Raw genomic sequence first — 17,605 nt, 5'->3', positions numbered from 1 at the left:
GCAAGCCTTCTTGCCTGTTAGACACCAGACTCTGAGCCAGCACAGAAGTGTACCTGTGAACCACCATCAGAACCTGGCAGTGCCAGTGCCAGAGCTCCTCACTGGGGCCTCCTGCCACTGCGCTCAGCCAAGGGCAGCACGGGCATCTCTACCCACCTAGCAAAAAGGAAGACCTGACTGGCAATAAGGAGAGCACCTTGCTACAGCCTTCTCTGAACCTGAAATACATTTTATCTCCCTTGTGGGCATGATCAGATTCCTCATCCAGTTACCAGTCCTGTTTTGCAAGCAGTTACAGAGTCAGAGGGCTTTGTGGCTTTGCTTTGCAATGTGCTCGTTCCTTGTACTTTGTTTGTTACCAGAATAAGAGCAGCAGTAAATGTAATGTTACACAGAAAGGCCCCACTATCAAAAGTCTCTTAGCACAATAATATTTTCATAGAAAGCAAAATAACGTGCTAAGATTTGTGAAGCCAATAAACTAACCCAGGCTTTCTACACTGATTTCCTACAGTAATTCCCAGCACATCCAAACAGCACAATTCACAGCTCTTTTGTCTGTAAACACATCCCAAGGCCATTTGACTAGAATGAGGTGTGGACATGCAGGCTGATTTGTTTAGTGCTTCCCAGCTGGCCCCTCCTCCTTTCTGTCCTTGAGCTTCTCAGCTATGACTGAGATAAAGTGTGGTCTCACTCCAGGGTCTCATGCAGAAGTCCTGCTACAGGGAAGCAAGGACTGGTTTTATCTTACAACCTCTGCGAGCCCTTTCTCCAGACTCATCTTAGGCACCTGCAGATGTAACCAGAGTAACCTGGGACTGCAAAGTGATGCAGGAAAACACCTGTAGTCGAACCAAATATTGCAGTTTATAGATGTAATACAAGTGTTTTGACTTTCTCCAATGTAAAATTATTCCCAAACCGAAGAGCAATAAAATCTCCTGTCAGGTCTTCAATTCCACTTATGTCAGGACACAGTTTGAACATACCTCTGCCCCTGAAATGCAGAATTCTTTGGTTCAAACAAAGCAGCTTTAAAGGTAAGCCCCAAGGCCTGCAGGTGGGGCAGTAGAACCATTGCATAATAGCATCAGACCTTCCTAACGCCTTCAAATTCCTGCATATCCTAAATACAGCTGGAAAACAGAGCCCCCCACCCATACAGCTGGAAGAGCAGCTGCAGTTTGATGAGAAATATGGTCAACTAATATTAAAGAAAGAAGAGCCAGAAGAGAAACACTAGCTGCTAATATTAAAAATACTTTCCCGATATAGGTTTTTTACTTTATATAAAAAAACCTAAAAGTAACATTATATTTCTCCAAAGTTTAAATTTGTCCCTAAAGTAGTCCTGGCAATGCAGTGCGAAAGTTCTGTTGCTGCTTGTGATTCAAAACAAAGTGTAGTTGTTCAAAAGCTTTGAACCAGCCCAGGATTTATAATACTTGTAAAGCTGGTTCAGCTAGACTGGCAGAAGGTCAAGGTCCTGCTTTTAGAACTCAAATTTGAGTGTTACCCTGCACAAAGACGTTCTTCCTCCAAGAAAGACTCTGTGGTGCAGACTAAGGCTGGTGCTTTTGCTTTTACAGGGAGACAGTTTGTGACTGTGTGTTGTGTTAAATGTACCTGGGAGGATTTCATACCCTTCTATTTTCCAGGTCATCTGTCCCTCAGAGAAAAGAAATTAAGGGGGCAGGGAACTTAATGGCAGAGACTGATAAAATCATGGTTGATGCAGAAAATAAAAGCAGATAATAACTTTCTCTTAGAACACAAAAAATCACAAGGCATGAAACAAAATAGCTAAGGCAGTGGAAAGTACTTTTTAACACCTTACACCACTGAGCTGTAAAGCTCCTTGTCACAGGACACCAGGAGTCTGGAAAGCTGTTATAAGTTGAGAGACCAACTGGACAAAAAAAGAAGAAAAATCCATCAAATACTGTTTAATATTAATCACCCCTTCTATCGAAGGTGCTCCCAAGTTGCAAATGGCTGTAGACCAGAAAAATACTTTATGTAATATCTCGTTTTTATCCCTGGGTTTTTATTCTACCTTCTGTACCTGCTGTTCAGTGTTTTGCCTCATGTAAAGAAGGGATTGAAATGAGGATCAAAAGAGCAAACCTTTAAAATGTTAGAATTGCAGAGCTTGAACACAAGCATCCTCAACAGTATCTATTGCTCTCTCTCAGTAAGGAGCAGAGAAATACCCCCCTGCAGTGGCCACTGTTATCAGTTTCCTCTTCTAGGATGTCCAGCTCTAAAAAACATTAAATGTCCTATTCTCATCTCATTCTACCCAAAAAAGGGAAAAGCTGAATCATGGCAATGCATGGTGGATGACAAACACTGGGAAATATTTTGTTTCCTTTCTCTTTTTTATTTTCTAATTGACTGGAATATCCTAATTTCCTGAAATATGCAGCTATGTCTCCCAATAATTTAAATCCTTTAATTGTGGTTTGGGTTTTTTTAGAAGAGAGAGTAACGACCAATGCTAATTGTCTGCACTCTTTCCCACTCCCCAGCTCTCCCTTGTTGCTGTATTCATGGAGATCAGGAGTTGAGAAGGAAGGAAAGGAAGGATGGCATATTCTCCACAGTCATTCATAGCCTGGGAGCCTCCCCACCATGGGAGTGCCCCACGTGCAGAGAGCATTCCCCAGCTCATCCCCTCGGCAAGGGCAGATGTTGAAGCTGGCAGAAAAGCAGACCAAAGGGCAGTTTTCCTAGGTATTGGAGCAGGGATTTTATCTCCCCTCATGTTCCTGCAGAGATGGAACACAGCCCCACCACAACCTCCCTGTCTCAGGGACCTGCTCCCTAGCATGGCTCAGGCGGCGCTTAAGCAGGATGTAGCTCAAGGCAGAATTTGGCTCAGGATCTGTTTTTGTCCCTGTTCCTTTTCAATAATATAATCTGTTAAATTAAATCAAACATTTTCTCCTGAATAAACAAACCACTACATATTTTCCTTTTCTTCCAAACATACCTTTTAATTACAAGAGAAGAGGACTTGGCAACTCCAGCTAAAGATGGCCCCCTGAGCAAACAAACAAGCGAGTAAATAAAAGAGCTCCTCAGAGGCTATCTTTATAGAAAGGACTACTTTTTAACCTGATTTTGAAATTAAGTTTATGTATAAAGTACCAAAATAGCAGAGCAGAGAATAATGAATATTCTGAGGTTAGCAGTACCACACTCAAAAATTGAAATTTATAACAAAAGTGCAGCAGGGGAGAAACTTCACAGGGTCTGATGAAGTACACCGCACAAGCCCCCAGTCTTTGAAATGCCACCAGATCAATAGCTGCATGAGAAGAACACCAGAGTTTTTTGAAAAAGCTGGTATTTTTCCAGGTTCACCCTTCCCTGGGTTTCTTTTTGTTGGGTTTTGTTGTTTTTTAGTTGGGGGCGGGGGGGAGGGTTTGGCTGTTGGGTTTTTTCCAAGAAATCCCAGATTTAGATACAGATATTTTTTTGCTTTAAGTAACTCTTACAAGTCAATGAGACTTGCTTTCTGTTTTTGAAATTCTATAGAAAGTATTCCAATGACAAGTGTTTTCTTTAAAGCTTCCAGAAATTGTTTGGTTGTAAGGAATTTAAAACTTTTCTTTACAATATTTTAAAGAATAGAAATCTTCATATTTGAGAGAGTCTGAAAATGTGAAGTCTCAGCCTCTAGAGTTAAAAATTTTGAATAAAGACCCAGTATCTCATTCTATTCCTCAAAATCCATGTACTGATTTTCAGAGCAATGAGTTTGGTGTTTTAACCATATTTTATTTGAATTTAAAATTAAGTTATTTGCAAATTCTATTCGAAAATAACTTTACACTTTCCCAACAGAGGAATCTAATAAAAATAATAAAAATTAGAAGATTGTTTCACAAAACGATGAAGGAAAACTTACAATTTAAATGTTTGTTGCAGAATCTATGATGTAACTATTCCAATTTGTATTCCTAAGCACTGAATTATTTTCAAAGGTAATAGAAACTCAGTCACTCTGCTGGTATAGGGAACAACATTTTCCTTCTTTAGAGAACAACATTCTCAGCTTTTTCATCAGACCTTGTTTGGAAAGCCTTTTAGCAGTTTAAGCTCAATCCTGCACACTACCAACTCAGCCAGGCTCAGTCCCTTTTGGAAAAATAAACCAAATCATCACTGACTCCAGCTGCCATCATTTCCCCAAACTACTTACTGGGGGAAAAATCTTAAAATTATGGCAGGGAGTTCCAGTTAAGTTGTTTTTCATTAATTGTTAAAATTAAATTATTTATGTTTATGGGTAAGACTTTTTGTTTTGAAAAACAGGTGAAAGCAACCAAAGAGGTGCTGATGTGCTCCTGATAACAGATACAGTAGTAGAGGAGGAGAAAAAGGAAATTATTTTGGGATGTTCCAAAATGCTAGAGCAGAATTGGTACAGCAAACCACAAGATGAACCAAAACATAACACAAGCTAGTTTAAAGATTGAAACAGTGCTTTAAAATGCTGGGGTCTGTGTGAAAGAGAAACAAGGAGGAAACAGCAGAGAAGCTCTTTTTGAAATACTTCCAATAACGGTGATTCTCTAATTTTGCCTGCCAGACATAAGGAAATATTTAATGATTTAATTAACCCACCCTTCCCATGAAAACTATCACACTGCTAAATTTCCACAGCCACCTGTGAAGCATTCCCGAGGTCCCAGAGGTGGTGGCAGTGGGGCTGGGGAGCCCTGGGACCCAGTCCAGCCCTGCCAGACCAGACAGGGGCAGGCAGCCAGAGACAACACGGGAGACCAGGGAGGAAAGAGGAGTGAAAGCCCTGCAGGGAGTGGGGGACAGCAGGGAGAAAGGAGAAGGAAATGTAGCAAGTCCAAATGCATAAATAATTGACATGGGTTGATATATTTACATGGGGGTAGTGCAGGCACCACACTGCAGCTGATGGCGCTCCAGCTCCTTGTTTACACTCCCACTCACCTTAGGCTGACAGTAGGCATTTGCTTTTATTACAGCACTTGAAATAACTGGAAGAATAAGCAACCTAGTGCTTCAGAATAATCCTTCTCTCCCCCAAATATTGTCCTTATTATATTTCCACAGTAACAGAGCTCTGACTCCTCTACTGCAGGAAGTCCATGTGCCAATACCTCCTCCATCATTCATCCGCCCTTTATTCCTGCTAACCCTCACACCCTGCTTTTGAGGGGCCCCTCTGCTTCAGGCTGATGCTGGAGCAATGCCTGGACCAAAAGTCTGTTGGCTCTGCACCTCCCTGGAGGCTCCCAGAACAAGCAAAGGAAAGGAAAGATCCAGTGGGTGCCAGCTGGAGCCACTGTCTCCAGGTCAGATGGGGAGGAACCACCTGCTGACCTATCATGTACTCATCAGGACTGGAAAACAAAAGTGAAAAATTTCAAGAGGAACAGCAAAATAATTTTAAAATCCCAGAGAAGATAAAGGATAAAAAGCATCAAAGCCCTGAGGCCATTCACAGCTCTGCCTGACCCTGTCAACCACACTGGGCTTGCCAACCTGCTGGGGCCCAGGACCCCACATCATCCCCCAGGCTGTCAGCTGCTGCCCCAGCAGCCCTCCAGCCCCCCACAGCCCCGCCCTCCTTGGCCCTGGGTCCCACCGAGCCATGCCCATGTCCCAGCCTGTCCCCATCCCCAGGGATGTGCCCCCAGTGCGTGGCTCCTGGCTGGGGTGGTGGGATGGCCCAGCCTAGTGAGTGGTGGATTATAAGGTTACCCAGTGAGGGTGACTGTTTTCACCGTTTTCCTCTGGGGTGTGAGAAGGTCTGCCATCCCGGCAGCACCAAGGTGACAAGTGGGGGCTTTGGCCAAGTCCTTCAGGACAATCTGAAATTCAAGGGCTGAGCACCTGTCTTGCTTCATCCCCTGCCTCCTGTTGTTCCCAGTGTTTTCCTTTCACCCTGAACCCCTTATCCCCTGGATCACGTCTGTCCTCTGGTGAAAACAAAGGTAAAAGGTCTGTCCCTTCTGGGTCTATTTTTTCTTCATGGAAACAGAATTGCACTTCAGCTACAGCAATGGAGCCCTAGAGGTTTTTTACTCATTTCCTCCTTATGTATCCTAAAGGAATGTTCATTCTTATCATTAACCATCCTGAAGGCCATGCCAAATAAGTTTTTAATATTCTTTGTAGCTTGGAAGAAATAATATCTGATTTTGTTCCAATAAAAGTGCTAGTAAGTACTTCAGATGATCCATTCTAGCTGCTTGTTTGCAGGATTCTTAATAACAAGTTGAAGAAACATAATGATGGTTGTCACCCTAGGAATAACTGGGCTCTCCTCTCCTTATTCTCAGTTCACTGTAAATACATTCAGCTGTAGCAGGATCATGTTTCCACTTTGGACACTGTATGCCATTTATCCCATTAAAGTTAAGCCAGCAGAGCATTCTGCTGAGAGATTTGGGAAATACCATATTGAAGTCTGACAGAGGGTGAAAGAGCAGGGATATCCAAGAGAGCACAAACACCTTCCCAGAAGAGTGACTGGGCACCTCAGAAGAGGCTACTAAAGGAATGTAAGAAGAATGCTGCTCTGTTCTATCTCTTCTTCCTTGTTTGAATTGTTCCCCTCTTTCATCAGCAGTATCTCTACTCCAAATATTTTTCTTCTTAACAACAGCCTTTCCATGGGCATTTTTTTCTCCAAAACCACAGTATGCTGTCTTTGACAGCAAAAGCCCTTAATTTCTTTGGGCAGGATTAGGAAAGATGCAGCTTAAATTATCAAAAGTGCTATTTCATTAGCACAGCTAATACTGGTTTCCCTGTTCAAATACACTACAAGATAACTTTCATTATCCCTTTCAATAAACATAGTTTTCACAGATGCAAGTATGTAAATAAATTTGTGCCTGTTCTTGTTTTACACTTTCAGCCATGGCTATGCTGACACAGTGCTGCTGATCATTTCATGTCACGTTTAGCATGACCTTGCTACTCTATCCCATTAATGATTTTTTTTTAATTTCCTGTTTCCCAAGAGAATGCAGAGATTGACTCTCGAGCCTTCCCTGTGGTGTAAAGGGAAGTTCTTTCCCTCCCATGTTCATGTGCTCTAAAAGCAGACTTTTGCAATATTTAAAGCAAAGGTCTCAGGAACAGACCGCAGCCTCCTCACCAGCCGTAATTACTCCCTGAAGCAGATCACATCCTGCACAATTACAATGATACAACTGAAGACCACACCTGGTGAGAACAAAGAGCCTCAGTTAAGAATGAACAAGCAATGGAAAGGTGGGGGGTGTCTTTTATGACATCCAGAGCTGGAGGGAATGTGCACAATTCTGCCAGAGGGCTTCCAGCTGTACCTTTAGGACTGACTTAAATGCTTTCCCTTTGTGTATCTATAGACATTATAGATACACTCCCTTTGGTGCCCAAGCTCTAAAAAGTACCAGTAATTCCACAGCAAACTGCAGGGTGTAGTGGAGACATGGCCTTCATCAGTATCTGCTGCCCAGCTGCCTCAGCAGCTTGGTGTGTACAGTTTCCCACTGTAGCTGATGTCCCAACACAGCTAAAGCTTCACCATGCTCTGTCTTAGGCAGTTTTGTTCGTTTCATGCTCTCAAGCACGTTTCAATCTGCTTTGCCCTTCCCATTTCACTGTGCTCCTTTTCAAAGTGGTGCTTGTGGATAGAGAAGCCTTGAAAAGGATGAACCCAGAGCAGCAAGTTCCCTGCAGAAATCAGAGGCAAAGGCTAAAGAAAAGGTAATCTTTATCTCATTAAGTCACAGTGTATTCATATTTCAGGAAGACTGTTTTTGAAGTGGCAAGTAGTTTAAAAGTAGACCTGCTCAGCCACAGGACTTCCAAGAAACAAGAGATGTAGTTGAATTTGAGCTGTACACGCTATGAGAACTTCCCCACCACTTCTAATTTTCTGAAGCTGGATAAATCCTCTCAGAACTCTGTGTTTGCAGAGACTTTTGGCTTTGCACAATGATTTAACTGTATTTGCCCTGTAAGTTTTATCTTCTGTTTGCTTGTGCAATATTTTAATGGCTTTGACTTTGTGACTTTCAGGCATCTAAAGTGCTATAGCAGATGGGAACAATAACATTTTCATTGGAACGCATTGCCAATCTGGGTTTTAATTCAGACGTTTCCAGCTGCTGATCTGTGGTCCAGTGACTGAAATGTATATCCAAAACATTTGCTTTTAGATTTCTTTTCCATGGGCAAAAACAAGAAGACAAATAAAACACTTTCATTTTGTGTCCATCCTTGGCCTTTGAGAGCCAACGTACAACCACGATAATGTCCCTTTAGAATCGTAGCTCCTCTGTAAGGGCACGCTAAGGGCCCACCAGTGTGCCTGCTTCCTAAAGGATGTGAACACTCAAGCTTTGAAATCTGCCTCTTTGCTTGCAGAGCAACGAGCCATGCAGTATCGTTGATATAAAGCTCCCCAGCCTAAATCCTGAAGCCTGCAAAGATATTGTAGTGAAGGGAAGAGCTGCAAAAACCAGATGAGCAATTATGCTTCATCTCTTTGTGCTTAACCTGGGTACCAGTAAACATCTTTTTTTTTTTTTTTTTTTTTTTTTAAAGCTGCTAGCTAATACTCTCACACAAGCAGATAACTTGGTAAATTTTTCTCAGGTGATAGTAAATCATGGTTTGCATTTATTGATAATTTATTTGGGTTGTTTTTTTTTTTGGCAAACAGTTGCTTTATAGCAACTCATCTTTTTAGCACAGGTTAACATTTCATAAATATAGAAGTGCAGAGATTCCCCTCTAAAATTCTACCTGAAAGAAAACAGTTTAAAATTATTCAACTGAAGGAAATAGCAAATTTGAGACTAAAACTAAAGTAACATCTGGAAATAAATTAATCAGCATGGTCAGCATATTCTTCAGCATTTTTGTACAAGTAACACAGTTGTAGTAAACCTGGCCCTGGCATTCGTCAGTGTTCGTGTTGTTTTGTCCCATTTTCTGTGGCAGTATCTGCTAGTAATGCATTAAAAAAAATCACCTTCCCAAGGCATGGAAACACTTTTTTTAGCTCCTGATGTTATAAAGGTATCTTGAATCAATAGAGCTGGCCACTTACTGCGAGAATCGGAAATGCTGTGGGAGGTAATTGCTTCACAGCAAATTACTTCACATAATTTGATAGTCACTAGGTCTCATGCATTATTCTTGTTGTTAATCCATTGTGATTTATTATCCATTTCTACTCCATTTATCATCACTTTACTGTTCAAGGTTTTTCCTGATCTTTGCTTCTCAGAGCCCAGTCTCACATTTCATTGCTGGCAGTTCAAATCAAAAATAAAATAGATTAAACACTTGAAATGCAGTGCCCAACAAATATGTTTCACTTGTACTGTGTCTGGAGGGTGTCCTGGACAGTCCAATCTTTCCATTTTTCATTTCTTGTGGTAAGTCAAAAAGAGTATGCCAATAAGACTCCCCTTTTTGGAGTAACAATGATTAGATTTCACTTGACTTCCAAATCTAGCTACAAATACACAGCACTGTGCCTTTTCATTGTGCAGCTGACATTTATTGAGAGCGTGTGGGAATGTTTTGAAAATATACAGTTATCCATTGCTGGTGTTTTCCATGCTTCTTGGGGTTTAAGGGTTGTCAGATTCAACCCCTTTTGGATAGTAGATAAAGACAGTGCTGGCTGATGTGCATTCCCTTCCCCTCTGTTTTAACATTTTCATTCTGTTAATATTTCTCTAGGATTACTCTGCTCGAGGGAGGCTGGACCAGATGACCCACTGTGGTCCCTTCCAACCTTATCCATTATGTAATTCTGTGATTCTCAAGTGAGAGATATGGGTGAGAGCCTGAGGTGAGGAGTGGGAAGAGTGGCAACAGAGCAGTTCCCTGCAGATTTTCCAAAGCTGTAAGTGGGCTCTATGCATACCCATGGGGACCAGGCATGACAGCCTCAAATTGTCTCTTTGCTTGGAGCTGTCTGTCCAGAATTCCAGCACAATATTTTCCCAAATGTCAGTGCTGCATGTGAAAAAAGACTTTGTCAAAACAGGGAGGAGACAGGGCTTCTCTGTGCCAAGATAGCAAGGATCAGCAGCAGAACCTGGAATAACGTTATTTGTTATTCCCCAAAGCCTACAGTGCTTGTGTTGGATAGTTTTATGGGCAGTAAGGCAGGGAGTGCAGGTGACAGCTCAGACCTAAGTAACCTCTGATGAGGCTCCTCCTGTTTGCCTCTAAATAAAACTGAAATATTTGGAGCTGAACTACATGAAGGCTAAGAACAGGAGGAGGTAGCATTTCTACCAGGTTGGACTAAATGACCCTCAAAGCTGTAGGATTATGTTCTTCATCACTACCAAAGCACAAGCAGGATTCCAGCCTATGAGTGACTTGAGTAGTGAGGATCATTTACTGTCCTGGATGGTCATATGATAGTTGGACTACTCTCTAGGTTCCTCAGTCAGTGGAGTTACAGGAGGAGAAGGCATCATCTCTCTTGGTCCTGCAGAATGACAGATTTGTCAGACTGATGCTTCGCTCCCTTTCTGGTGAGCACAGCTCTCTTTGTGCTATACACAGGCTCCTGGCCTGTGTTTAGAAATCCAAGGCCATTAAAGATGCCCAGGAATATAGGTAACACTGGAGGCATTTGTTTTGACAGAAATTCTTTCTGCCTAAATGAGACCTTTGTTTCAGCCAAGAGTTCAACAGAAGGCTTGTCTGTGCTTTGCACGCTTGACATTTTTTGTGGCTTAAGCCCATTTTACATGGTAGTAATACATCATCAGGAAAGTACTGAGCTTTTTTGCTTGACCTTCTGTAGTTCCTGTTCCCCTTTTTAGAAGCCACTTCAAATGTTGCTGTTGGTCATGTTCCTTTTATATTCAATCTGTTCCTCATGTCACTGTTGCCACTCATACTGCTAACTATGGAACTGAGAATTAACATTTGTTTTCAACGAAAGAGCATTTTCAGTCTCCTTACCTATCACTTATTAATTGGAATTTCAGCATTACTTGCAACACACAGGGGTTTTTTTGGGTCTTTACTCATCGCATTTTACATGCAAGCTGCAACCGACTGCTCAGAAAGGGATTTTCCTATAATGAAGCCAGTAATAATTTGTGACCTCTGTGGATTTTGGGTAAATCATATCTCTTTCTGGTAAAACTGTGATGTAACAATCACCAACAATGATGGAGTTGCATCCACAACCTCAGATGTCCCTATGGCTTTGCTTTCTATCCCTTTTTGAAGCAAATGGTGTCACAGCCATGACATCAGCTCTTTCTTTAGGATGGGCAGAATTTCCTCTCTCCTTCTCCTCTCATTCCTAAGCCAACAATGTGAAACTGATGGAAGAACTCTTTATCTAGGCCTGCCTGGCAAGAGCTGGTCTTGTCACCACTTCTTGTCTGCAGGCTTGGTACAGCTGCCCATTTTCCTGAGGGATGAGGGTCTAAGGTGACAGTTTCATTATTTAGAGACCTCCATCTGACAGGCAAGTCTGTCTCTAAATATAGCATTTTGTATCTTCTGCTACAGTCATTCTTTTGCCATAAATGTACCATTAAGCAGGGTGTTAAAAATGGGTTCCATTTATGTTAAAAACAGGAGATTCATTTCTGCACATACCAGAGGTCTTTATGGAGCAGCAAACACTATCACTGTCTTGTGGACACTATCTGAATAGTCAGTGGGTATCCATAGAGGACCCTGTAGAAAACAGGACCTCCACCAACTATATTCAAACAAATCTGTTTCCTCAGGGCTCATTTATATCAAAGAACTTATTTAAATGTGTGTGTCCTGGTTCCTTCTCCGACCCCCCTTTTATTTGTCTGCCTTCCAGGTGGTGAGCAGGCTTGGACAGTTGTGCTGCTGGTATAACAGTCCATCCCACTCCCAGAAGACAAGAGATTGTTACTAAGCACTCTTCCCTGTTGGACTTTCAGGGGGTCAGTAAAGCACGAAGTTGAAAGTCACTATGGCAATGTCTGACCATAGGAATTTTACCCACCTGGCTTTTACAGCTCTAACTACACGAATACAGTAAAGGAAGGAAAGAGGTCTGGAAATTGCTGCCTTGGAGACATCTGTGAGGAAAAGGACATCTGGTCTGGAGACAGACTACCCTGGGCAAGACCCAGGCGAAACTTCCCAGGCTCAAGCTCTCTGAAAGTTATTCTATCATGTGGGCAAGACTTATAGCTTTCTTTGAAACATCAGGGGTTTTCCCAAGATGACCTACTCATGGCCAAATGGCAAGGGGTGTTACCCTGAAAGTGAACAGGCAGTGATATTCCTTTAGACCATGTTGTATTTTGGCTGAATTATGTCAGTAACAGATTGCTGAGGCTGAAACTAAAATACATTTTGCTGGGGCTTGTCAAGAGAGCTTATACCCAGCATATGGCTTGCAGTCACCCCTGAAACAGCCTGAGCCATGTGAATATTTAACATGCATAGCTTTGGCCTGTATGTTTGAACAAAGCTTTAAATCTCTTGATGTTTTCTCAGTGCCAAGACCTTGGCAGTTCTGCAGAGCGGTAACTTGGCACAGCAAATGAAAGTACACCTAAGGAATCCCCCTGCTGATGACTGGTGTTGTGAGCAATCGTGAGTCATATCTGTAGTGCTCTGGGAGGTCAACCAGAGGGTGCCACTGGAGAAGCACTGAACTGCAGCTCCTGAGCAAATCCCGTGCTCTTTGGTGTGACGCTTTTCTCGTAAGTCTCTGCAAGTCGCCCTGCAAGGCCCTTCAGGTATCATCTCCTCCAAGGCTCTGACTTATTCATGTCACACACATGGAGTGATGCACAGCTGGGCACTGTGCACCAAGTCCTTACAGAAAGGCAGGGGGGATAAAGGTGATGCCCAATACTGGCAATGAGCTGCACTGAGTTCCAGTGCAGTGACCACAAACCTGAATGCATTTGTGTTGACCTACATGTCAGCTACAGAGGTCACCCACCTCAGAGGTTCAGCCTAAATTGGAGTCTGCCAGATCAGGATGCTCCAGATTTCCCATATGGGACAAGATCTTATCTCAGGCATTCAAAGGAATGTGGCACAGGCATGAGCAGGACAATGTATGTTTGCAGCACAGTTTTGGTATGGCATAGTTACCCTCACCATCTCTAGTTCTGGATAAATGCTCCCAGGGGTGCTCAAAGAATTTGTAGGGTAATTGTTTTCTAAGGACAGAAGACTTTGACCAGAGAGACCACAGTGTGAGCATATTACAGACACTTCCATTGTAGCAGCCAGAGGCCCTGCAAGGCCTCCCTGGCGGTTACCCGCTTAAGACTAGAAATGCAGAGTCATGAGTGGACCAAAGCAGCCCCTCTTCCGTCCTCGGACCCTTGTTATCTCTCTGTAAGGCTATAGGTCATATTCTCCTCAATCCTGGCCATTGGACAATTTCCAACACCCCAGTAGCCTACATAAATCCCCATCTCTGCCCAGTTCAGTGGAAGAGCTGTCACTGGAACCCTTCGCAGGACCCTGATAATAAAGACACTGCTGCGGAACTCTACTCAGGCTTCTCCTCTCTCAATCCCTGCATCTGCCGAGGCACCTTTGCGAGCTCAGAGCTGGAATCACTAAGAGCTGAACTCACAGAGCTGGAATCACTCAATAGTGCTCGCTTAGGTTGCTTGCGGCTGGGAGCTAGCCCGAGGGACCCAGAGAGGTTGTGCCTCATCAGCACAGCACTATCTGGGACACCTACCGCGGCAGCTGCCCAGGGGACGAGACGGACCCCCGGGACCCCAGGCCACGATACTTCATAAAGGAGTGAGTGAATATGTAGCAAAAAGTGGGTGTCCCATGGCAGTACCACTGGCTGGGCTGTCAGTGACAGGGGGTTGGCAGCAGACTGGCAGGCACTGTGCCACCTTGGCAGGCATTGAGGACAACAGAGAAGGCAGGAAAACATCCTGCGAGAGCTGTCCCAACCGGTCCCTTGATGCCTTGACCACTTGCTTAGCAGACTGTGCTCAAGCTGCAGCCCCTGAAATTCCCTGACAGCCTACCCGAAATGGTGCAATACCAGCCTTGTTACCTGCTTTCAAAAGCTGGCTGTGCAGAAATGCAGGATCAGGCTTTGCAGGGTCTAAGACTGGGAAGTAGCCAAAGACAGTCCCTGGTGGGAGGCAGGGACTTTTGAGGGGATGTAGCATGGCTGATCGTGGACCCCAAAGGGTCCTGCTTTGTTTGTCTCCAAGACTTTTACTTGTCATCCTAATGCAACCTGTCCTGAACTGTATTTCTGATGTGTGCTCGCAGCCCCAGATGGGAGTGCCCAGCCTAGGAGTGACACAGCTCCACGTGGATCCCATGGGAATTATCCAGCATCACATCTTGGGATGGAGGACAGAGCCATGGGGCAAACACTTGGGTTGGAGCAGCAGGGGTAGGTAGGGTCCACATCCCTCAGCCCAGAGCCCTTCTGCTGTTTCCTTTGCTTGTGCACAGTGCCCTTGGGAATGTGCATCCACAGCTCTGCTGGTGCTTGTACAAAAACAAGGGGCAAGCCAGACCTGTCTCCCATGCCGGATAGGGAATGGGCAGAGCCAGTGGAGGGAGCTGCTAAGCAGGCACAAGCCTCAGTATGTGTGGCAGATGCAGAGGAATCAAATGGTGTTAAACTTCTGTAAACACACTCAGATCTCGTCATCTAGGGAACTAGGTGGTTGGTGGCAGCACCAAGCAGTAACACAGCCCAAATCTGTACAGCAGCTATCTCTCAGGAAAACAACATTTTGGGGTTCAGTTATCAATGCTGGAGTTTCTAAGCAAGGAAAGAGCTGCAATGTTTGATAACCATGGAGGAGGCATGAGCTACAGGGATTACAGGTGATACAGTTTATTGCTCACTGGACCATTTCCTGCTTCTCAGTGCACAGAACTGAGGTAAGTTTGAGGGGGCAAGTTTTACAGCTGTTCCAAGATGACCTCGTTGTGAGGTTCTCCTCCAATGTTCTGGAAACACCCCCTCAGGTTCCTACCGTACTTTCAGTGGGTTCTATTTCTTGTGAGGTAACAAGGTTATTCCTGTGTGAAAGCCCAGCTTTGTGCCTGTGCCATGAAGTTGTATTACACAGCAGGTATATTGTTGCACCTGAAAATAGTGACCTCCAAGTGATATTAAAGGTCAAGACCATGTAAAATGCCAGAAAGCTTGGCCTCAAAGACACTGCAGCAGGAGGATCATGGGGGTGCTTTAAACAGGCTGAGGCCAGTCCTTTTCTATTACAGCAACCACATCATCCAAGTCCCTGCACAAATTCAGCAAGCTAACTCCTAATTTAGCTAGACTTCTGTTCTCACCCTTCTGTTGTAAAAGACCATTGTAAAATATGTTAAATGCCATGCACCCTAACATATCAACCCAAAAAAACTCAGTCTTCCACAGGAAATTCTATGTATCTCCCATGGTTTGCTGAAAGTAATGTTTAGGACTACACCTCCAACATCCTGCCTGCCCAGGGAAACCTGTAATCTGTGAGGAGCTGCAGGAGGATCATTGTCACAGAAAGATTCCCTGTTGGCTGCGCTCCAAGGCTTTAAAACTGAGATCTTCTTTTAGATCAGTGACACTGTAGGAATACACACTTTGATTCAGAAGTACTTGTCAGAGCGCTCAGCTGACCCTGTAACCACAGTGCCGCTTCTCACACTTTGCTGCTTTGCTACTTCCTGCTCACTGAAGTCAGTCCTGGGCCAGATTGTCTGATTGCATATCCAATACGCAGTCAGAAGCCACCATTTTCAGAGCTAAATGTTGATCAGAGGTGGGTTGGTTCACCAGACATGTCACTTGCCAGGGACATGGGACCCTTCTCCATCTGCATTCCTGTGCACGAAGGGCCAGGTACAACAAAACAGCTGATGCAGCAGGAGCTGGCTGTCCAAACATGCTCCTATTATATGACTGGTTTTTTTCAGTCAACCAATACTCAATGGCACTATGGGTTTATTTCTAGCATGAGGAGAAGATTATACGAGTAAGGTTATTCTTGGTTGTGCAGTCCTGTTTGTTTACAGGGAAGTACATGCATGCCTATGTCCCCAAAACAACCTGGAAATGAACAGCACACCGTTGTGTTGTTCACTCTTTTCAAGACAGCTTTTCCTCTCAGCTCTGCTTGCCCAAATTTTCTGTCTCCAGGAAATCTGTCCCAGGACAATTCTCTCCATTACTTTTCCTTATTTTTTTCCTAGCTTCTGCCTCTAATGTGCTTTCAGCAGCCAATGTGCTTTCCTCAGCGCTCATAACTCATTCCATCAGGCCAGATTTTAGCTCCTGATACACTTACATGCAATGCATTATGTAAGTTCCTACCATTTTGAGCTGTCATGGCCTTCAGAGGCTGTTTTTCTCTTTCCATTTGACTTGGAGAAATCCTACATAGATTACTCCTTGTTCTTAACGAGGTCTCTGCCTTTTTCCTATAGAAAGTTATTTGATTTCAAATTTAAATATTCTCTACTAGAGCACTAAGATAGGCTTTGAATCACTTGTGTGAATGGTAATTAAAGGACAGTACTCATGAGAAATTTTACAATGGAAAATTATTTGAAACAAGCAGAAGTTTGTATTGCTGCACACTAATTATTCTGTACTTCCCCCATGTTGTGAAAATGCAGTGAGTTCAAAGGGGTTTCAGTTCACAAACTTCAGGTGCACTGAAATTATGTTCATTGCAACCTGCTCCACCTCCATAGCTCTGCTCATGTGAGGAAATTCCTAATTTCAGGAGCTGCTTCCATTTCCTTGCCTGTTTATCCTGTTGAAAACACCTAAAGTGTTTCTTCAGAGCATGTTGTAGTGTAGCTCTGCCTTGGCAGTGGAGAGCAGCTCAGCCTAACACCGAAGTGCCCAAGTCTGAGAAATCAGGTTCTGCACTGCGACACCTGCACAAGGGACACCCTCTGTTCTGAGCAAGCCCTGCACACCCACAGGGTGGGCTCCCAGCAAAGGCTCTCCCTCTCCATCTCACTGAGCGTGATTCTTCACACAGGAAACAATAGCTGGGACACAGAGGGCAGGACCTGCCAGACTGGCAATAGGAGCGCTCTGAGACACAAATCCCCTGCACACCCCTGATCCTCTGAACTAGGGAGGCGTTCAGTTAATTAGCATATTAACAGTGCTAATCACGGTCGTGGACAATCATATCCAGGTATCCAAGAAATGCCTGCCTGAACTGCAGGGTAGTTGGGATTTGCCAGAAATCTGCTCTCTCGTGTGCAGCTGTGTTATCAGGTTTTCAGGGGAGCCCAAATATGAGTGATTATGCCCCTAAGGAGATATGAAGCAGACACACATTGAACTTTTAAAGGTGTTTTTCTTACAAATCAATGAAGTGCTGATTCTCACTTTTATTTCCATAACCATATGACTTGTTTTCATTATGTGTCAGCTGCCTGCTAATATTGGATTTGCACTTTACAGAGATTTTTTTTTCATATGATTTCCAGAGAGGAAACTGAATGCTGGTGAAGGTGAGAACTAGCTGTAGGTCAGTGGTAAATGGGAAGCAGAAAAACATTTCAGTCCAAGCACCCTGCAGTGACCTGAGAGAAGTGCTCT

General features: G+C 43.7%; 1 protein-coding gene and 1 long non-coding RNA gene across 3 annotated transcripts in view; one reads left to right on the top strand and one right to left on the bottom strand.

Annotated features, from left to right (window-relative positions):
- The window catches only part of TPD52 (tumor protein D52), a 126,864-nt gene that overhangs the window by 61,825 nt on the left and 47,434 nt on the right, over positions 1-17,605 (bottom strand). The gene's annotated exons all lie outside the window — the stretch shown is intronic.
- On the top strand, positions 6,529-10,053 carry LOC137476839 (uncharacterized). The gene is made up of 2 exons (XR_011000654.1): positions 6,529-7,752; positions 9,745-10,053. It is a non-coding gene; the product is annotated as an uncharacterized lncRNA (long non-coding RNA).

Source organism: Anomalospiza imberbis, chromosome 1 (assembly GCF_031753505.1).
Source record: "Anomalospiza imberbis isolate Cuckoo-Finch-1a 21T00152 chromosome 1, ASM3175350v1, whole genome shotgun sequence".
Taxonomy (NCBI): Eukaryota; Metazoa; Chordata; class Aves; order Passeriformes; family Viduidae; genus Anomalospiza; species Anomalospiza imberbis.
Note: the sequence above shows the minus strand (reverse complement) of the source record. Positions and strands in the feature narration are given on the sequence as shown.